General features: G+C 40.8%; 1 long non-coding RNA gene across 1 annotated transcript; it reads left to right on the forward strand.

The window, feature by feature from the left end:
- Nucleotides 1-1336: 1336 nt before the first annotated feature.
- LOC138900481 (uncharacterized) lies at nt 1337-2004 on the forward strand. The gene is made up of 2 exons (XR_011411528.1): nt 1337-1643; nt 1753-2004. It is a non-coding gene; the product is annotated as an uncharacterized lncRNA (long non-coding RNA).
- Nucleotides 2005-15130: the final 13126 nt, after the last annotated feature.

The following is a 15130-nucleotide window of genomic DNA, read 5'->3' on the forward strand; positions in this document are numbered from 1 at the left end:
TTAGAAATCATGCCTATAGGATTTTAATCATCTCATTCGTTACTGCATCGCACTGTTCACCTAGAAAACATATATATAGGGTTGAGTGTAATGATAAAATTAGCTCCAAGTTCTAAACATTAGAGATCCTGTCTATAGGAAAACACTGTTTTGTCTTAATAAGAGTCAATGATGCACCTCTCAATATGGTTTATTATGCACTTCTTGGATCTTCTCAATGGTCCTTTCATTATTCCTTATTGCACGAGTCACCTAGACACAACAAGCTTAATAACCGAAAATCTACAATTTCATTAATCAGCATGCAAATCGTATAATCCTGTCTATGCGCAACGCTTGGCCTTTGAAACTGTTTGCAAACCCTGATGCCTTGTCACGTAGAAATCATGTCTATAGGGATTTAAGTTTCTTAATTCTAATTACTTAACATGAAGTTTGTCTTGCGTGCATTTGTTGCTAGAGTGAACCTTAACAGCCTATATGTGAAGTTCAATGTGTTTGCATGTCGCCTAATTTTGACATTTTTGTGCAGCATATATAAGGTCTAGAGCCATCCAAATAGAGGTCCAAAACCTCATGGACCATAGGTATGGGACGGGCAATGCACGCGTAGGGTACGACTTAGAATTGAATCAAAGCGCTCTTAGGTAAACAACTTTAATATAGTAATCGAGTAGCAGGAGATGCTAGTTTGTGCCCACTGGATAATATGAGTAACACCCTATCTCAAGAGATTTACGAAATATTTGGCTAAAAAACTTAGGACCCCCCCCCTCCCCTCCTTTTTCTTTATTTTTTATTAGAATGAAAAATAGCTACACCCCCTATTCAAGATCTCTTTATAATAAAATTCTTAGATTTTGTACTCTCGTTGCTTACCTGATCACATAAACTAATTCATATAATTTAAGTTCGGTCGGGACCCATAGTTATGGACCTCGAGGAGTGCCTAACACATTCTCTTTGAGGTAACTTGAGCCCTTGCCCGATCTTTGGTGGCGTTGGCTAGTTAAAATAGAGTTATTTGTAAATAGGTGCCCTAACGCACCTTAAAAATTATTTTGTGGTGAATCTTCTCTTTTAGTACCTCCTTAAAAGAGTTGTCACATGTCAAAACCCAATTTTGTGAGAAAACGTTGCGCGACACTGATGTTTGGTTTTATTATAGAAGGTGAACTTCACGGCTTATATTGAAAAGCATAAATTCTGTTTTGATGTTGTTCTACATGAGCATGTTACAAATGATCAGGTATCTTTTCATCACATACATAGAAGTAGCTACAAAGACTATTGCTTTATACAAAGGTTGTGTGGATTCATAACTAATTTCGACTATCTTTATTTATTTTCAATACAAGATTTAGTTACAATGACTGTTGCTTTATACAAAGGTTGTGTAGAAAATTTTCATAACTGATTTTGACTACCTTTTATTTCCCTTCTCAATACAAGATGTTTTACCACCTGTTAGTTCATTCTGGATATTTTTTGTTGATAGGAAATATCCTGAGGAGTGTAGAGAAGTTGTATCATCTTTGATTTTTTCAGCACCAAGACTCGCCGACGTGCCAAAATTACGCCAACTAAGAAGTGTATTTATTGAGATATATGAAAATTCCCTTGAATGTTATGTTAGTAAAGAGGTATTCACTCATCTTTTCATTGTCATAATATTTCTGCTAAAACTTACAACAACAACCTTACTTTTTCCCTCTAGCTCTTAAAAATATACTAAATTTTCTTTCTTGAAAGTTTGTTCAAAACTTAAACTCAGTAGCTACAAATGAGATGAAGCTCAGTTGATGCAAAACATAGCATTAGAATTTAGTATATAATGGAATTCCAAGGCTTTAGAACAGAAGCTTTACAATCCACTTGTATCAGAACAATTAAGCATTGAATAGATCCTTATAATCTCCTCTGTTCTTGCATCTAAGCCAACTTGAATTGTTGTTTAAAAGTAAATTTGACCAGTAAATAATTGAAAGTAGTTTTAATTTTAACGTTCTCTTATATTTTCTTATTGGAGTTTCCAGTTTTCATAAATATACCATTCTATTTCTCTTTGGCTTGACTATGCACATTTTAAATATGTTTGCCTATGCCTACCCATTTCTCGCACAACTTCTACTTTTGCTAGACTTGACCACTTTGATGACTATGAAGATATATTAATAGATCAAATTACATGAGAAGAAGAAATATCTAATAATTCATCTTTGTACATTGTGAAGAGCAAAACTGGCTGTTCCGAATTCTATTGTAAGATCAATAGAAACATCAGATATTGGCCTGCAATAGAAGATATTATCAATGATCAAAAGTTGGAAACAAGAAATGTATCGAGAAAAGCCATGAAAAACATTTGTGCATATACTATTAACCTAAGGTTTCACTAAAAGTACAACTTACATCTCCGGATTCCAATGCTTGATATATGGAGTCTTAGAGCTATGTAAATTCAAGTGGATGAAACCTTAAAGCTTTTGTGTCACGACCAAATTTCTCCTATATGCCGTGATGGCGCCCAACGTTGCCGCTAAGTAAGCCAACACGTTATTTATTCCTTTTAATAATTTTAAAGTAGTTGATTTGTATTTATTAAGAAAATGAGAAGTGGAAAATCTAGTAAAGTAAGCGTAAGCTCATAAAGGAGCAAGTACGGTGATATAAATACCAATATAAAAACATCAAATGTTTACTAGCATGTCTCCAAGATCTGGTGTCACAAGTGTATGAACGACTAGTAAAATATACAAAACACTAAGCTACTGTCTGAAATAAAGTAGACATGAAGTACATACAAAGAGAGACTCCGGGTGATGCAGAACGGACTCAGAAAAAAGCTCACCAGTAAGCCTCAAGTTAACGGAGATGCGCGCCGGAATGACTGCCAGCTGCACCTGCCTCAGATCCTGCACGATTAGTGCAGAAGTGTAGCGTGAGTACATAAATAACATGTACCCAGTAAGTATCCAGTCTAACCTTGAAGAAGTAGTGACGAGGGGTTGACATCGGCACTTACTATGGGCCAACAATAAAATACAGGAATGCTAATAAGCATGGAATATATGAATAATAATAATAATAACACAATAGCAAGCAGTGATTAAATAATTCCTTAACTGATAGTAAATTCCAAAAGCCTTCAACTAACACCTACTAACTCCAAATAAATTTTGGGCCAATAAATAAATTATAACCTCTCAATTCATAAAAATAATATCAAGTGTATTCGGGCTTCAAGCATTAACACGCACGATTTATGCCGAGATCGTACGGTCCGATCCATAATGATGTGTACAGTACCGAGGGTCGAGCAACATGAATCATAGATACATTTATTATACTACCGAGGCGTTCGGCCCGCTCCACAAGAAGAGAGAATACTCTATGAACATTCGATTTAAAAGCTATTACAAGACTAATACATAAGGAAGCATAATTTCTATTAACGGCCAAGTAACCTGAAACTCAAAGTAAGTAAAATTCGATCTTTACGAATCCTTTATCAAGTTTCAATATAATTTAGGCACTTAAATTAACAAGTAGAGTGCAAACAATACAAGTATTTCATGATTTTTGTCCTAAAGCTACCCGGTCTTAAGCATAATTACTAAATACGCACGGACTCTCGTCACCTCGTGCGTGCTTAGCCCTCACAATTAGAAGCATAAAGGTTATATAAAATACCTATGGGGTTATTTCCTTCTTACAAGGTAAGGCAAGAGACTTACCTCGTGTAAAAGCTCACTTTTCGGCCCACAAATTCATTCTAAGGCCTCAACTTGGTGCTGAACAATCCGAAGCTAGCCAAATATTACATAAATTAATCAATATACGGTCAAAAGTAAATAATTTAGCTATTAGCGTAATTACCCAGCCAAAATTAGAAGATTCCTAAGATTCACCTCGGGCCCACGTGCCCGGATTCCGGAAATTTTTAAAGATTAATGTTATCCATAACCTCACGAACTCAAGTACATAATTTTCACCCAATTCCATAATCATTTTTGTGGTTAGATCTCATTTATTTTATCAAAACCTAGGGTTTTCAACTAAACCCATAATTTCCATAATTGTACATGTTAAAATCTACCCATAACCTATGTATTTAACTTGCATCAGGTAGGAACTACTTACCTTCAATAGCTAGGTGAAAACCCCTCTTCAAAGAGCTCAAACATCGCCCAAGAGATGAAAGATGTCACGACCCATTTTCTCCTATAGGCCGTGATGGCGCCCAATGTCGCCGCTAGGCAAGCCAACGGTGAACTGACCATATGATTACTCTTTTAATAAGTTTCCAAGTAATTACTCTTTTAATGAAGGAAACTACATGGGGCAAATATAGCGACATAAATACTCCAAAGCCATAAAGTCTACTAGTATGTGTGCCAAGACCTGGTGTCACAAGTGTATGAGTAACTAGTAGAATATACAAAACTCTAACTATTGTCTGAAATAAAGTAGACGGAAAATAGATATAAAAGAGAGACTCTAGGTGCTGCAGAACGGCTCAAGAAAGCAGCTCACCACTAGGCTTCGGGGTAACGGGGGTGCACGCCGATATGACCGCCAGATGCACCTGCCTCAGGTCCTGCACGATTAGTGAAGAAGTGTAGCGTGAGTATATAAATGTAATGACCCAGTCGGTCATTTTGAGAGTAATAGCCCCAATCCACTATTAACTGTTTCCCCCGTATCTTTTCTGCTTATGTAACTTGATGGGAGGTCTTGTTTTTGGTTTCGAAGTGAATTGGGACACTTAGTCCCTAAAACAGAAGCTTAAGTCTTAGGATTTTGACCGTAGTCAGAACTATACGAAGATGACTCTGGGATGGAGTTTCGTTAGTTCCGTTAGCTCCGTTGGGTGATTTTGGACTTAGGGGCATGTCCAGATTGTGTTTTGGAGGTTTGTAGTTGATTTATGCTTGAAATGGTGAAAGGTCAAATTTTTGGAGATTTTGACCGGTAGTGGACTTTTTGATATCGGGGTCGGAATCCGATTTTGAAAGTTGGAGTTGGTCCGTAATGTCGAATATGACTTGTGTGAAAATTGTGAGGTCAATCAGACGCGATTTGGAAGGTTTCGACATCGGTTGTAGAAGTTTGAAGTTTCAAAGTTCATTAAGTTTGAAATGGAGGATGATTCGTATTTTTAGCGATGTTCGATGTGATTTGAGGGCTCGACTAAGTCCGTATGGTGATTTAAGACTAGTGGGTATGTTTGTTTGAGGTACCGGGGGCCTCGGGTTGATTTCGGATGGTTAACGGATCAAATTTGGTTTTGGAAGAATAGCTAAAGCTGTTGCACCTGGTGTTATCGCACATGCGCAACATTGACCGCTGGTGCGAGCCCGCAGAAGCGAGCCAATGGACACAAGTGCGGTTTGGAAGGAAGAGGCCAAAGGTTGCAGGTGCGGAGGTATAACCGCATCTGCGCATCCGTAGATGCGGAGTGATGGTCGCAGGAGCGGTATGTGCGGCCTGGGCAAGGGTCGCGGATGCGGAAGTCAAACCGCATGAGCGGGCTCGCAGGTGTAGCCCGAAGCTCGCAGATGCGGTCCCAGTCACTTAAGTCATTTTTGCACCTGCGATGGTTTTTCCGCAGGTGCGGTACCGTAGGTGCGGTTGAAGGCTCACAGAAGCGAGTTTACTGGGTAGAAAATAGGATTTCGAGGGTTGATTTCCCATTTCGATTTTGGAGAGCTCGGTTTGAGGCGAAAATTCGAGGGATTATCAAAGGAAGCTTATGAGTAATGATTCTTAACCCTTTTATGGTTATATCTCATTAATCTATAGTTGATTCCACCCTCTAATTAAGAATTTTAGTTGGAAATTGGGTAAAAATGGTAGAAACTTCCTAGACTAAATTTTTGAGATTTGGAAGGCGATTTGAAGTTGGATTTGAAAAATTCTTGTATGGTTGGACTCATGAGTTAATGAGTGTTCGTATTTTTTTACTTTTACCCGATTCCAAGACATGGGCCCAGGTCGAAGTTTTAGGGCGATTTTCTAATTTCTTGCTTTAGCTTTGATTTCATTAATTAGATTAATTTTCTATAGTCGTATTTATGGTATGCAATTGATTTTGGATAGATTTGGGCCATTCAGAGTCGGATATTCATGGAAAAGGCATTGTTACCGATTGATTGAGCTTGGTTCGATATAAGTGGCTTGTCTAACCTTGTGTGGGGGAAATCCCCCTTAGGATTTTGTACTATTGTGATATGTGAACGCCGTGTACGTGACGTGACGAGTACGTACATGGGCTATTTGTTGAAATATCCGATTTATTTTACTGAGTAGCGACTTGTTTCCTTTAATTTGAATTATACCGTTTAAATAAGTATTAGTCTGTTTTTCATTCTTAATTGAGTTTTCCCAATATGCGTATTTATCCTTTTTAGTCTAATATCGCATGTCTACGTGCTTTAAATGCTTATTTGAACTCTGTGAAGCATGCCTAGTTGATTTCCTATTTTTCCTTGTTCTTTATCAGCCTTAACTGTAAACTTCTTGCTGTTAACTATGGTAGTTATCAGTTGATCTGTGTGTTTACTTTTGAGACTACGAGGCGGTTCCTCGGGAGTTCTCCCTGTATATTTACTTTTGAGACTACGAGGAGGTTCCTCGGGAGTTCTCCCTGCATATTTACTTTTGAGACTACGAGGTGGTTCCTCGGGAGTTCTCCCTGTATATTTATTTTGGGACTTCGAGACGGTATCTCGGGAGATCCCCTGTTGTTTACCCCTGTGTGTTGTACTGTTGCCTTGCTGTGTTTCCTTTTGTTAAATTCTAGTCTCTTATTATACTGTATATTCTCCTACTTAACTTATTATATATCAGTGGTCCTGATCTAACCTCGTCACTAATCGACCGAGGTTAGGCTTGGCACTTACTGGGTACCATTGTGGCGTACTCATGCTACTCTTCTGCACATGTTTTTGTGTGCAGATCTAGGTACTACTTATCAGCATCGCTATTAGTTGAGAGTGCTTGCTGTTGTACGGAGACTTCAAGGTACATCTGCCGCTTCCGCAGACCTCGGAGTTTCCCTCTATTCTCTCCTATGACATTTACCTCCCATATTCTTTTGTTAGACTCTGGTGTATAAAGATACTAGTTTCCTTCTCTAGCTTGTGACTTACGATGTTCCGGGTTTTGGGAAGACTGTGTATTATAGAGTATTGGTTATTGTACATGCCAAGCGGCATTGTTATTAGTTATTCAGTTATCCACTGCTGTTAGTTGCCAAGTTTTACGGAGGTGCCGTCACGACGTTATACGGAGGGAGTTTGGGTCGTGACAAGTTGGTATCAGAGCTCTAGGTTCATAGGTGTCGTGAGTCACAAGCCGGTTTATTAGAGTCTCGCGGATCGGTACGGAGAAGTCTGGACTTATCTTCGGGAGGCTATGGAACTGTTAGGAATAATTATACTTCTTTGATTCCTTGTCGTGCGAAATTTGTTGACATCAAAAATTCTAAACTTCTTCATTCTATTTTCTCACATATGGTGAGGACACGTACAGGTGGATCTAATGACCAGGCACCCACGCCCCCTACTAGAGCCGCGAGAGGCCAGGGTAGAGGCCGAGGACGTCCACGCCCCCTACAGTAGAGTCAGTTCCAGTAGTAAGGGACTTTCTAGATGTGTTTCCAACTGATCTTCTGGGCATGCCGCCCGACAGAGATATTGATTTTGGCATTGATTTGTTGCCGGGCACTCAGCCCATCTCTATTCCTCCATATCGTATGGCTCCTCCTTAATTGAAGGAGTTGAAGGAGTAGTTACAGGAGTTGCTTGATAAGGGCTTCATTCGGCCCAGTGTGTCACCTTGGGGTGCTCCTATCTTGTTTATGAAGAAGAAGGATGGTTCTATGCGTATGTGCATTCATTATCGCCAGCTGAACAAAGTTACACTGAAGAACAGGTATCCATTGCCTCGTATTGATGATTTATTTGATCAGCTACAAGGTGCGAGGGTATTTTCCAAGATTGACTTATATTCAGGCTATCATCAGTTGAAGATTCGGGAGCTAGATATCCCGAATACTGCTTTCAGGACTCGGTATGGTCACTACGAGTTCATTGTGATGTCATTTGGGCTGACCAATGCCCCAACAACCTTTATGCACTTGATGCACAGTGTGTTCCGGCCTTATCTTGACTCATTCATCATTGTGTTTATTGACGACATTCTGGTGTACTACCAGACTCGGGAAGATCACGAGCAACACTTGATGACTGTGCTTTAGACCCTGAGAGAAAAGAAATTTTATGCAAAATTTTCAAAGTGTGAGTTCTGTCTAGACTCAGTGGCATTCTTGGGTAATGTAGTATCGAGTGATGGGATCCAGATGGATCCGAAGAAGGTGGAAGCAGCGCAGAGTTGGCCTAGACCGTCATCAGCTACGGAGATCTGGAGTTTTCTTGGTTTGGCGGGGTATTACCGTTGTTTTGTAGAGGGATTCTCATCTATTGCAGCACCTATGACCAGGCTGACCCAGAAGGGTGCTCCGTTCAGGTGGATAGAGGAGTGTGAGGAGAGCTTTCAGAAGCTCAAGACAACTCTGACTACAACCCAATATTGGTATTGCCTACAGGTTCAGGGTCTTATTCTGTATATTGTGATGCATCGCGGATTGGTCTCGGTGCGGTGTTGATGCAGGATGGTAGAGTGATTTCCACACGTCCAGATAGCTGAAGGTGCATGAAAAAAACTATCATGTCCATGACCTTGAGTTAGCAGCTATTGTTCATGCCTTGAAGATATGGCGGCACTATTTGTACGGTGTTCCTTGTGAGATTTACACCGATCATCGGAGTTTGCAGCATCTATTCAAGCAGAAGGATCTTAATTTGCATCAGAGGAGGTGGTTAGAGCTGCTTAAGGATTATGATATCACCATTTTGTACCACCTGGGAATGCCAATGTGGTGGCCGATGCTTTGAGTCGCCGGGCAGAGAGTATGGGGAGCTTAGCATATCTACCAGTAGCAGAGAGGCCATTGGCATTGGATGTTCAGGCCTTAGCCAGCCAGTTTGTTAGATTGGATATTTCTGAGCCGAGCCGAGTATTGGCTTGTGTGGTCTCTCAGTCTTCTCTTTATGATCGTATCAGGGATCGTCAGTATGATGACCCCCATCTGCTTGTCCTTAAGGACACTGTTTATCACGGTGATGCTAAAAAGGTCACTATTGGAGATGATGGTGCATTGAGGATGCAGGGCAGGCTATGTGTGCCCAATGTAGATGGGTTGTGGGATTTGATTCTCCAGGAGGCTCACAGCTCGCAGTACTCCATTCATCCGGTGCCGCGAAGATGTACCAGGACTTGAGGCAGCATTACTGGTGGAGGATGATGAAGAAGGACATAGTGGAGTTTGTGGCTCTGTGTCTAAATTGCTAGCAGGTTAAGTATGAGCATCAGCGGCCAGGTGGATTGCTTCAGAAGATAGAGATTTCAAAGTGGAAATGGGAGCGGATCACTATAGATTTCATTGTTAGACTCCCACGGACTCAGCGGAAGTTTAACGCAGTTTGGGTGATTGTGGATAGGCCGACCAAATCAGCTCATTTCATTTCTATGATGACTACCTATTCTTCTGAGCAGTTGGCTCGAATTTATATCCGCGTGATTGTCAGGCTTTATGGCGTACCATTATCTATCATCTCTGACCCGAGTACGCAGTTTACATCATGGTTGTGGAGGGCTGTACAATAGGAGTTGGGTACTCAGGTTGAGTTGAGCACAACATTTCACCCTCAGACGAACAGACAGTCTGAGCGCACTATTCAGATACTAAAGGATATGCTCCGTGCGTGTGATAGATTTTGGAGGTTCTTGGGATCAGTTCTTGCAATTTGTGAAGTTTGCCTATAACAACAGTTATCAGTCGAGCATCCAGGTGGCACCGTAAGAGGCTCTGTATGGTAGGCGGTGTTGGTCTCTAGTGGGTTGGTTCGAGCCAGGTGAGGCTAGATTATTGGGTACAAACTTGGTTCAGGATACCCTGGATAAGGTGAAGGTGATTCAGGATCGACTTCGAACAGTCCAGTCCAGATAGAGGAGTTATACGTATCGGAAGGTTTGCGATGTTGCATTCATGGTTGGAGAGCGAGTCTTGCTCTGGGTTTCACCTATGAAAGGCGTTATGAGGTTCGAAAAGAATGGCAAGCTGAGCCCAAGGTTCATTGGTCTCTTTGAGGTGTTGCGGCGAGTAAGGGAGGTTGCTTATGAGGTTACCTTAACTCCCAGTCTAGCAGGAGTCCATCTAGTATTCCATGTTTCCATGCTCCGGAAGTATCACGACGATCTGACTCATGTGTTGGATTTCAACTCAGTCCAGTTGGACAAAGATCTATCCTATGTTGAGGAGCCAGTGGCTATTCTGGACAGACAGGTTCGAAAGGTGAGGTCAAGGAACATTGCTTCCGTGAAGGTTTAATGGAGGGGTCATCCGATGGAGGAGGCGACTTGGGAGACCGAACAAGATATGAGCAGTCGTTATCCTCATCTTTTCACCACTTCAGGTATGTCTTTATGCTCGTTCAAGGACGAACGATTGTTTTAAGAGGGAGAGGATGTAACGACCAAGCGGTCGTTTTGAGAGTAATAGCCCTGATCCCCTATTAACTGCTTCCCCCGTATCGTTTTTGCTTATGTAACTTACCGGGAGGTCTTATTTTTGGTTTCGGAGTGAATTGGTACACTTAGTCCCTAAATACGGAAGTTTAAGTCTTAGGATTTTGATCGTAGTCGGAACTGTGTGAAGACGACTCTGGAATGGAGTTTTGTCGGTTTTGTTAGCTCTGTTGGATGATTTTGGACTTAGGGGCGTGTCCGGATTGTGTTTTGGAGGCCTGTAGCTGATTTAGGCTTGAAATGGCGAAAGGTCAAATTTTTGGAGATTTTGAGCGGTAGTGGACTTTTTGATATCGGGGTCGGAATCCGATTCCGGAAGTTGGAGTAGGTCCATAATGTCGAATATGACTTGTGTACAAAATTTGAGGTCAATCAAACGCGATTTGATAGGTTTCGGCATCAGTTGTAGAAGTTTGAAGTTTCAAAGTTCATTAAGTTTCAATTGGAGGGTGATTCGTGTTTTTAGCATTGTTTGATGCGATTTGAGGGCTAAACTAAGTCCGTATGGTGATTTAAGACTAGTGGGTATGTTTGGTTGAGGTCCCGGGGGCCTCAGGTTGATTTCGGATGGTTAACGGATCAAATTTGGTTTTAGAAGAATAGCTGAAGCTGCTGCACCTGGTGTTATCGCACTTGCGCTACATTGATCGCAGGTGCGAGCCCGTAGAAGCGAGCCAATGGACAAAGGTGAGGTTTGGAAGGAAGAGGCCAGAAGTCACAGCTGCGGAGGTATAAACCGCATCTGCGCATCCGCATATGCGGAGTGATGGTCGTAGGAGCGGTATGGCCGGCCTGGGCAAGGGTCGCAGATGCGGAAGTCAAACCGCACAAGCAGGCTCGTAGGTACGGCCCGAAGCTCATAGATGAAGTCCCAGCCATTTAAGTCATTTTTGCTCCTGCGATGGTTTTTCCGCAGGTGCGGTTGTAAGCTCACAAAAGCGAGTTTACTAGGCAGAAAATAGGATTTCGAGGGTTGATTTCCCATTTCGATTTTGGGAGTTTGAGAGATCGGTTTGAGGCGAAAATTTGAGGCATTTTCAGAGGAAGCTTGTGGGTAGTGATTCTTAACTCTTTTATGGTTATATCACATTAATCTATACTTGATTCCACCCTTTAATTAAGGATTTGAGTTGGAAATTGTGTAAAAATGGTAGAAACTTCCTAGACTAAGTTTTTGAGGTTTGGAAGGCGATTTGAGGTCGGATTTGAGAAATGCTTGTATGGTTTGACTCGTGAGTGAATGGGTATTCGTATTTTGTGACTTTTACCTGATTCCGAGATGTGGGCCCAGGTCGACTTTTTGGGAAGATTTTCTAATTTCTTGCTTTAGCTTTGATTTCATTAATTAGATTAATTTCTTATAGTCGTATTTATGATATGCAGTTGATTTTGGTTAGATTTGGGACATTCGGAGTCGGATATTCGTGAAAAAGGCATTGTTACCGATTGATTGAGCTTGGTTCGAGGTAAGTGGCTTGCCTAACCTTGTGTGGGGGAGATCCCCCTTAGGATTTGGTACTGTTGTGATATGTGAGCGTTGTGTACGTGAGGTGACGAGTATGTACACGAGCTATTTGATGAAAAAATCGATTTATTTTACTGAGTAGCGACTTATTTCCTTTAATTTGAGTTATACCGTTTAAATAAGTACTAGTCTGTTTTTCATTCTTAATTGAGTTATCCCAATATGCGTAGTTATCCTGTTTAGTCTAATATCGCATGTCTATGTGATTTAACTTCTTATTTGAACTTTGTGAAGCATGCCTAGTTGATTTCCTGTTTTTGCTTATTCTTTATCAGCCTTAACTGTAAAATTCTTGCAGTTAACTATGGTATTTATCGGTTGAGCTATGTGTTTACTTTTGAGACTACGAGGTGGTTTCTCGGGAGTTCTCCCTGTATATTTACTTTTAAGACTATGAGGCGGTTCCTCGGGAGTTCTCCCTGCTCATTTACTTTTGAGACTACGAGGCGGTTCCTCGAGAGTTCTCCCTGTATATTTATTTTGGGACTACGAGACGGTATCTCAGGAGATCCCCTTCTATTTACCCCTGTTTGTTGTACTGTTGCCTTGTTGTGTTTCCTTTTGTTAAATTCTAGTCTCTTATTATACTGCATATTCTCCTGCTTTACTTATTATATATCAGTGGGCCTAATCTAACCTCGTCACTACTCGGCCGAGGTTAGGCTTGGCACTTACTAGGTACCATTGTGGTGTACTCATGCTACTCTTCTGCACATGTTTTTGTGTGCAGATCCAGGTACTACTTATCAGCCCCGCTATTAGCTGAGAGTGCTTGCTGCTGTACAGAGACTTCAAGGTACATCTGCCACGTCCGCAGACCTCGGAGTCCCCCTCTATTCTCTCCTATGACATTTACCTTCCGTACTTCTTATGTTAGACTCTGGTGTATAGAGATACTAGTTTTCTTCTGTAACTTGTGACTTACGATATTCTGGGTTTTGGGAAGACTATGTATTATAGAGTATTGGTTATTGTACATGCCGAGCGACATTGTTATTAGTTATTCAGTTATCCACTGCTGTTAGTTGCCAAGTTTTACTTTTGTTTTTGTTATATTTCCGCAATTTGTTACGCTTACCTAGTCGTAGAGGCTAGGTGTCGTCACGATGTTATACGGAGGGAGTTTGCGTCGTGAAAATAAACAACATGTATCCAGTAAGTGTCTAGTCTAACCTCGAAGAAGTAGTGACGAGGGGTCGACATCGACACTTACTTTGGGCTAACAATAAAATACAAAAAATCCAAATAAGCATGGGTTTTGTAAATAATAATAATAACTCAATAACAAGGAGTGAATAAATAATTCTTTCACTATAGTAAACCCCAAGTCAAATTCTGTCATTAAATAATTATAATCTCTCAAACCATAAAATAATATTAAGTATAATTAGGCTCTGAGTATTATCACGCACGATTTATGTCGAGGTCGTACGGCCCTGTCACTATCCAAAATCCTAACCTTGCGTGATGGCGCCTAACATAGTACTAGGCAAGCCGACATTTTACAATATTTCTAACACTTTCAATAGAAAACGAATTAAAGCAGTTTTCAACAATAAAAATTCTCATAAATGGGATAGAAACCTAAAACACAACGCGGAAGTCTCCAACTATCGGGGTGTCACAGAGTACATGAGCATCTATACATCACAAGTCTGAAAAAAAATACTATTTATGATAGTCTGAAACTAAATATAGTAAGCGGAAAGATAGGAATTGAGAGACAAGGTTTGCGAAACGCCAGGGAACTACCTTGAAATCTTCAGAAGATCAACTGTGCAATGAAATCAACACTAGCGTGTCGGAGAACACCTAGATCTGCACACGAAGTGCTGGGTGTAGCGTGAGTACAACCAACTCAGTAAGTAACAAGACTAAATAAAGAACCAAAAGTAGTGACGAGCTTCACAGTGAAAGTTCAATTACAGTAATTTCAACATAGGAGGTAGACATGCTTCAAAGTTTGACAATTAAGGCCAAAACAGTAAATTAATGTCAGGTTCAATTGAAAAAGAAGATAATATCTCTCAGAAATTTCAAGACAATGATATATGACAACTGAAGTGCAACAGAAATGAAAGTCAAATGCATCCTCTCAGAGCAAGAGTCACTCAGTCCTCTGATTCACTCCAACCTCACAATCACTCATTCCTCACAGTCACTCATTCCTCTCAATCGCTCAGCACTTGACACTTAGCACTCAAACGCGGCACTCGTACTCAGTAGGTACCTGCGCTCACTGGGTGTGTGTACACACTACGAAAGGGCTCCTTCAGCCCAAGCACTATAACAAGCCAATCATGGCATATATCAATGAAACATGCTGTGGCGTGCAACCTAATCCCATAAATATCCTCACAATCAGGCCCTCGGCCTCTCTCAGTCATCAACCACTCCAGTCTCTCGAGCTCTCAGAAATCATGATAAGCAGCCCAAAGAGTAATGATATATGCATCAATAATAAACAATAAAGACTGAGATGTAATATGCATGGTCTAAACATGATTTGCAGTTCAATTTCTCTAATGCGTGGAAATGTACGGATAACAACAGATTATTCAACTGCACAGTCCCATGGAATTGACCAAGTCATAATTCCTACGGTGTATGCCCACACGCCCGTTTCCTAGCATGTGCGTTACCTCAAAACCAAATACATGACACGTAATACGGGGTTTCGTACCCTTAGAACCAAATTTAGAACTATTACTTACCTCAATCCGAGTAAATCTCTACTCTAACACACCCTTGTCTCGTGAAACGGCCTCCTAATGCCTCGATCTAGCCATAAACAATTCGATATAATTAATATGAGCTAAAGGAATCAACTCCATAAGAAAATGCTAAGTTATTAGTCAAAAGTCAAAAATCGACTCAAAGACGGCCCTCGGCCCACATCTCAAAATTTGATAAAAGTCACAAAACCTAAAAGCCTATTCAACCACGAGTCCA

Source organism: Nicotiana tomentosiformis, chromosome 10, assembly GCF_000390325.3.
Source record: "Nicotiana tomentosiformis chromosome 10, ASM39032v3, whole genome shotgun sequence".
In the NCBI taxonomy this organism is placed as follows: Eukaryota; Viridiplantae; Streptophyta; class Magnoliopsida; order Solanales; family Solanaceae; genus Nicotiana; species Nicotiana tomentosiformis.